Source organism: Lathyrus oleraceus, chromosome 5 (genome assembly GCF_024323335.1).
Source record: "Lathyrus oleraceus cultivar Zhongwan6 chromosome 5, CAAS_Psat_ZW6_1.0, whole genome shotgun sequence".
Classification (NCBI taxonomy): Eukaryota; Viridiplantae; Streptophyta; class Magnoliopsida; order Fabales; family Fabaceae; genus Lathyrus; species Lathyrus oleraceus.
Window position 1 is genome coordinate 108197093 of NC_066583.1, and position 7677 is coordinate 108204769.

Genomic DNA, 7677 nt, shown 5'->3' on the forward strand with positions numbered 1-7677 from the left:
TATGTAAAATCTTTATTTTGATGTTAATGGCATGATGATATGAACGTCTCTTAACTTTAAAGATTTTTTGTTGGGGTGGTCATGTAATTATGCCTTATATTGGGTAGGATGCTTAAGATTAGGTTGGATCTAAGGTTAGACTACCCAATCCCCTCACTTGTAGGATATAAAGCTTTAGGTAAGATAATAGTCCTATAGTCATGGATTATACCCTTGTTTTACCATGAGAAGGAGCAAGCCTTTTTATGGTAATCCTTCGGGATAAGTATCGTCTAGGAGGGACCTTAGTAACGACCTTTGCAGGTTGATAACATAAGATCATCCTAAATTGAGAGGGTTATAGAAGAGGTCCCTAGAGTCATGGACCGAACTCAAAGTTCTGCCATGATGAAGTGTTGGCATTCTCATGACAAACCTTTTAAATTGATCTATTTTGGGCGGAATCTTCATTAAAGATCCTAAAATTTACAAATTAATTATTAAGATTGATTAAAATTATAGTTATTAATTTAATCGAATTAATCATGAAGTTTTTAAGCTAATAATTTAATTTAATAAATAAATTAGTTAATTAAAACCAGGGGCGGGCCTTGAACAGGATTAGCAATTGGGATATTAGAGGGGGGGTTAAGAGAAAGACTCAGAAAGCCCATTAGAGATGGAACCCAGCTGATAGGTCCATGGAGAGAGTCCATACGCTGACTTTCTCTAGGGCGCTAGATTGGTCAAAAGGACCAAGTCAAATTTCATTGTGAGTGTTGGATTTGTGTATAAAATGTAGTATCATAAAGGAACGGTTGTGATCAAGAGTCAATCGGGGTGCATGCTATCCTTCCATGTGTTAGAAGAGTCAAAGGTATGCAGATCGTGTGGCCACGAGACATGCCAAATGTTAAGGATCTAATAACGGGGCGAGGGAGTATAAAATCCTAATCCCTTCAGAAATGAATCATTTCCATTTCTTCACTCTCTCTAACATTCTTTCTTTGTGACCTCTCTCTAATCCCTTCACCGTCTCCCAACCCCGACCACCCTTAAACTATCATGGGCACCGTACCAACGCCCCTCAAACCCAGATTCCGATGAATGTTCATCATGAACATTCATCATCCCAAGAACCCTAGCCCTGTTTGTTCAATTCCTGAACCCATAAACACCCAAACCCTGTGAACCCTAGAAATAATCAAGAACACTAACCCTCCTTCTAGCGAACCTTAGGGTTCATTACATGAACCCTAACCCTAAAAGGGAAGAACCATAACCCTAAATATTACCCAGAAACCCCCAAACACATATCAAAACACGGATTGAACATTAACCTCAATAGATCCTAACATGCATCACAAAAATCCTAACCCCCTTTTATCTCAAACCCCATTCAACATATCAAACATGACCAATAAGCGTAAACATCAAATAAATGTCAAAGCAAAGATTAAAGAGAAAAGAAACCAACCCTTGGAGACGCGACTTTCTCTGGTAAGGTAATTCAATTCAAATCCTTTTCCTCTTGTCTATGTTGATCCAATTCTCTCCTTCTCTAATTCTTTCTTTTTTGTTTGGTGCGAGGTCTTAACGGAATGGAGTTCAAGCTCATGTACAATTAGGGTTCGACGATAACTTTAATCAACCAAATTTCAGAGCTCTTGTGAGGGTTAGGGATTTTTGCCGCTATGGATTTCGGAATTCTTGCCCTCATTCTGATTTAGACTTTGGTTTTTATAGAGTTAGGATTAGGTTTTGTTTTAATTTTGATTTGCAACTTTGGGAAGTTTTCAATTGATTGATTATGATTTAGATTGTAATTTTAATTAAGTTTTGATTTTGGTCAGAAATATGTTTAGGGTTTGTGGATCTTGCGATGTATTGAGACTGATTTGCTTGTAAATCACTAATTCAAATGTATTTGTATTCAATAATAGAAAGACTTGATTGGATTTTGAATTCTGATACTTTAGATTTGTTTACGCGCAGACTTGGGGTTTCAGAGGTTAGGCATGAACATGGTTCGGGTCATGGGCTTGACCCGGTCCGGGGAATATGGATTCTACCTGACCCAATTGAAATGTGGAGTTGGGTTATCCAAGTGACCCAACCGAAACGGGCCCTGGATTGGGCCATGTCTGATATTTGATCTAAAAGGCCCAAATAACATCAAAAACTGATTAATGTTAATAATAATATTAATCAAATAATGATAATAATATTCCAATAATAACAGTAATAATCTTAATAATAATAAGCCAATAATGATCCAATAATAATAATGATAATATTAATAATAATAATCCAACAATAATAATTATAATATTAATAATAATAAGCCAATAATAATCCAATAATAATAATGATAATATTAATAATAATAATCCAATAATAATAATAATATTAATAATAATAATACACCAATAATAATAATCCAATAATAATGATAATATTAATAATAATAATCCAATAATAATATTAATAATAATAGTCCAATAATAGTAATAATAATTCAATAAATAATAACGATAATATTAATAATAATAATAATAGTTAGATATAATATCAATAATATTCCTGATAATAAATAATCCTAATAAATAATAATTATATTAATGATTAATAATAATATTAATTTGACTTAAATAAGATTAATAATATTCCTAAAAGTAATAAGTAAGACTAATAAGAAATGTTAATAAGTATTAATATAAATATTCTAATGTCACTTGATTTAAAAAGTCTCACTATTATTTAATGTAATAAAAGCAATAATTTAATCCTAATGTGTCCTAATATTGATTTATTTCTGATTACAAATACAATCCAGCGAATAATAATATTACCCCCGATTAACCAACTCCTATATACCTCTAGCATGATGATATTTCCAATTATACCCCTAAATTGGAATTCAGGCCCTATGAGGAACTAAAAGTCAAACTGGTCCTCCTTTGACTTTTTAGGTCATTGGAGTTGACTAGATGACCTATATAGGACTCTGAATATATCAGTGATTTACTATCCTAAGTTAATAGTGTTGGTGTAAGCCCTAGAAGCCAATACTTTTGGTACTTGTATCGAATTATTTATTAATAATAAAAGGTTTTTTCTCTATTATGTTTGTTTAATAAAGTCCCTAGAATAGCTAGTCCGTTTAATGTATCAAGTGTGACTTAATCATGAGATCACATTAAACATAAGGACACTATTCTTAAAGTATTCTTAGTCGAGCTTTATTGTGAAGTTGGATAACATTAAAGCATTAAGACTATTATGTATATAGACTGATGATCACATCTCATGGGTCATGGATAAGGGGTTATCAAGTCTTAAACATAGGTATGAATATTAAGAGTAATATTTATACTGAATTGACCCGCTATGAGAATAATAGATAGAATGTTATGCAAAGTGTCATAAGTTATTCTCATGGTGATAATGGTGTATACCACCCTTCGACCTGAAACCACTATGGACCCTAGATGTAGAGTTGAGTGTCTTATTGTTGATCAAACATTGTCCGTAACTGGATGACCATAACGACAGTTGATGGGTACTCCACGAAGCATGTTGAGGGACATGAGTGACCTAAATGGAAATTTCCCATCCTGTGTAACAGGATAAATGTCTATGGGCCCAATATTGAACTGGACAAGGATGACACGGTCTATGCCTTGTGTTCAATATAGATATAAGGGCAAACGGATAATTGTACACATAAGTATTATCACAAAAGGATTTGTCAGATCACATGACATTTTCGTGTCTTGGGTAGGAGTTATGTGTTGCTAGATACCGCTCACTGTTTATTATGTTAAATACGTGATTTAATATAATTGCAAAAGCCGCGAAAACCTACAGGGTCACACACAAAAGGACGGAGTGATGAGAGATAGAGTAACTAAGGAACACCCTAAGGTACGATGCACTTAAGTGAATTATAGAACATCGTAAGGTACGGTGTACTTAAGTAGAATACGAAATATGGTAAGGTACCACACGATTAAGTGATTTTGGCATATTATAAGATATGGGCCACATACACTTAAGTGGGCTTTTTAGCTTGCAGCCCACACAAGTGGTTCTATAAATAGAACCCTTGTGCAGAAACATTTGTGTAGTTGTAATTTCGTTTCTCTCTCTCTCTCTCTCACTCAAAGCCTTCATTCGTAGCAGCTAGCACTGAGATTGAAGAAATTCATTCGTGTGGACTGAGTAGAGGCGTTGTCATCGTTCAATGTTCGTGATCGCTCCGTAGATCTATATCAAAGGTTACAATCGCCATAAGAGGTAATGATTCTATCACTGATCATGCCCATTCGTAAGGATCACTAAAGGAGAAATTTTTTAAATTCTGATGCATTTTGGATCGCTCTTCTCCTTCAAATAGAAAGGACGAAGATGGTGGTCAAAAATTGGGATACGACAGATGATAAGATAATAATCATCGAAGGGGAGGAGCACGTGTTCGTTAGCCACCTTTCATCCTTCAGATACATAGAAGCGGATGGAGAAACATTGGAAATACCTTTTCAATCCTTGGAGATTGCAGCAGTCATTCGAAGAAAATAAAAATCAATATCCCATGGGAGAAGATGTCAAAATTGATCAAGGGTAGAGATACCGAGGATTGGGGAAAGCTGTTGGAGATACCAGAGAAAAAAGATCAACTCGGGTTGGGTTACAAACCAGCTCATGAAGGAGTTCAAAAGACAGACTAGAAAAAGGTTTATACACTTTAAAAAGCCTTCCACTGTGTGGGATATAGGGATGAAGGTCAAGTGACTGTGATTGAAGAAGAAGAAAAAAGGATACCAAGCTTGGTGTGTCACTATTCATCAAATATACCTCTCAACAATTGGAAAGCCATCGATATCCCGGAGATGATTTCCAATTCAAAGTAATTTACTGTTTAAAAAATAATAATAATAATAATAATAATAATAATAATAATAATAATAATAATAATAATAATAATAATAATAATAATAATAATAATAATAATAAGTCCTTTATTATGCCCAAGGAAAATGGACAAGTTTGTAGGGGCCCCTTTGTTCCAATTATTTATTTATGAATAAAATTGCATTTTTGTTTTCAATTAAGATCCTTCTCTTTCATCTTAAATTTTCTTTTCAAAGATGGCAATACCATTTCATACTCTTTCATTTCTATCAGATTACCTAAAAAATAAAAATAGATAAAAATCTTCCTCATGCAGATTAACGAATGAACCTATTGAAAATTACACTGCTATAATCCCTTATAACTCAGAATCCCCAATTAACCAAGCGGAAGAGGGTGATGAAGAAGATTGTGAACTTCCAGAAGAGTTAGCAAGGTTGTTGAAGCAAGATGACAAAGAAATTCAACCTCATCAAGAACCAGTGAATGTGATCAATCTGGGGACTGGAGAAAACAAGAAGGAGGTTAAGGCATATGCTTCCTTAAAAGATGAAGTCAAGAAAAGGTTGATCGAGCTCTTGCATGAATACTCAGATGTGTTTTCTTGGTCATACTAGGATATGTCAGGGTTAGACACAAACATTGTCATACACAAACTACCGCTCAAACCAGAGTATCCGCCAGTTAAACAAAAATTAAGAAGAACCAGGTCAAACATGTCTCTAAAGATCAGGGAAGAGGTCAGGAAACAACTTGATGCTAGATTCTTAGATGTTGCAAAATATCCAAAGTGGATGGCGAACATTGTTCTCGTTCCAAAGGAAGACGACAAGGTCAGAATGTGTATACATTATCAGGATTTGAATAGAGCTAGTCCTAAAGACAACTTTCCACTACCACACACCGACATATTGGTAGATAACACCGCTTAATTCTCACCCTTCTCCTTTATGTATGGATTCTCCAGCTACAACCAGATAAAAATGGATTCTATAAACATGGCAAAAACCACGTTCATCACTCCCTGGGGCACCTTTTGTTATAAGGTAATGCCTTTCGGATTGAAAAATGTTAGGGCAACATATCAAAGGGCCATGGTGACCTTGTTCCATGATATGATCCATAAAGAAATATATGTATACGTTGACGATATGATTGCCAAATCACAAACTAAAGAGGATCACATAGTCAACCTACAAAAACTATTTAATCGTCTAAGAAAGTTCAGGTTACGTCTGAATCTAGCAAAATGTACCTTTGGGGTCAGATCAGAAAAGTTATTAGGGTTCATAGTCAGCCAGAGAGTGTAAGACCCCAATTTTGGCCCTAAGATCCCTCATGGCCCATATCATATCATATCATGGCCTCAAGGATCATTGCATGCCTTAGCTTCCCTCCTAGTGGGTGGGTACCTTGTGAGTGTGGTTCTTGATCACCAAGCATGTCTTGCATTTGTATATCTTTTCTTTTCATATGTTTACTAACCAAAAAGTACGAAAATATTGTCATTCTAACCATGTTACTTGCAGCTGAGGCAATCATCAGCCAATTAGGTCAAAATCAGTCAAAGTCAGTCATTGCAGGGGAAGGTGGCCATTCTTGCAGAATTTGGGCACCATGACCAATAATCAAGAGTTCATATGACTTGTGACATCATTTGGAATCAAGATATCAAGGAATTAGGGTTTGGAATTCATCAGAAGGTGGTTCAGTCAAGCAAAACCCTAGAAAGTCAAACTTGGTCCACTGTGCATTTAGTCAGTGATTTGATGGATGGAATTGATTTGAAGGAGCTCATTCATATCCATACAAGCCCCATATATCATGTCAAACCTCATCATGGAAGAATTTGAGGCAAAATCAGAAATTTCCCAAAATAGAAAGCGGACCTGTAATTTCAACTGCCAAAAATGGAAACTTCTTGATCTTAAACTTACATCATGATACAAGCTTCAAATGAATTTTTGCCCAACATGAAAGTTGAAGATCTTGTTCTCCCATTTTCAAAAAGTCCAAGAACTCTCAAATCCCATGTATGGTTTGCAAGATATGATCATTTCATTTTCACCATTTTTTGAACTTCAACAAGCCATATCTCATAAACCACAAGGCCAAATTTAGTGGGGTTTTTTCCTACAAACCACATTTCATCCCCTCTTTCCAAAAATATAAATTTCATTCACCAAAACCTTGCCAATCAAAATGGCATTTTTTGACTTGTTTCATTTAAAATTCAAGTTTGACCAAAAGTTGACTTTTTGATTTAGCAAGTTTTAACACTTTTGGCCAATTGGGAATTGTTTGGAAGGCTATTTGCAACATGTTCCAAGCCCAAATTTGTGCTCATGCTACTATCATACCACCATTTTGGCCAAAGGTGCAAACTTGGTAATTTTTGCAAATGGCTTCATAAGTAAAAGCAATGTTTAGCATTTTAGGAACAGACACAAAACAGCAGATATAATGGTCATTTGCAGCATGTTACAAAGCACATTTCGTGCAGACTCACACCCCATTGCCAAGTTGGTGAAAGTTAGCAAAATGACAAAAATGCTTCATTTGAACTAATCTTGTTTAGCACTTCATTAACCAACATTAAACAGATGTATATAACCTTATTTTCTGCACAACTAAACCCTAATAGCAGCCTCCATTCGCAGCAGAAAACCTTCACTCTCTCATTTTGCATTTTGACATACTTTCATTTTTTCTGTTAAAACTCCAAAGAACCCTTGCATCTTTTGTTGGTTCCTTCACATACAAAGCATTTGGAGGCCTTTGCAA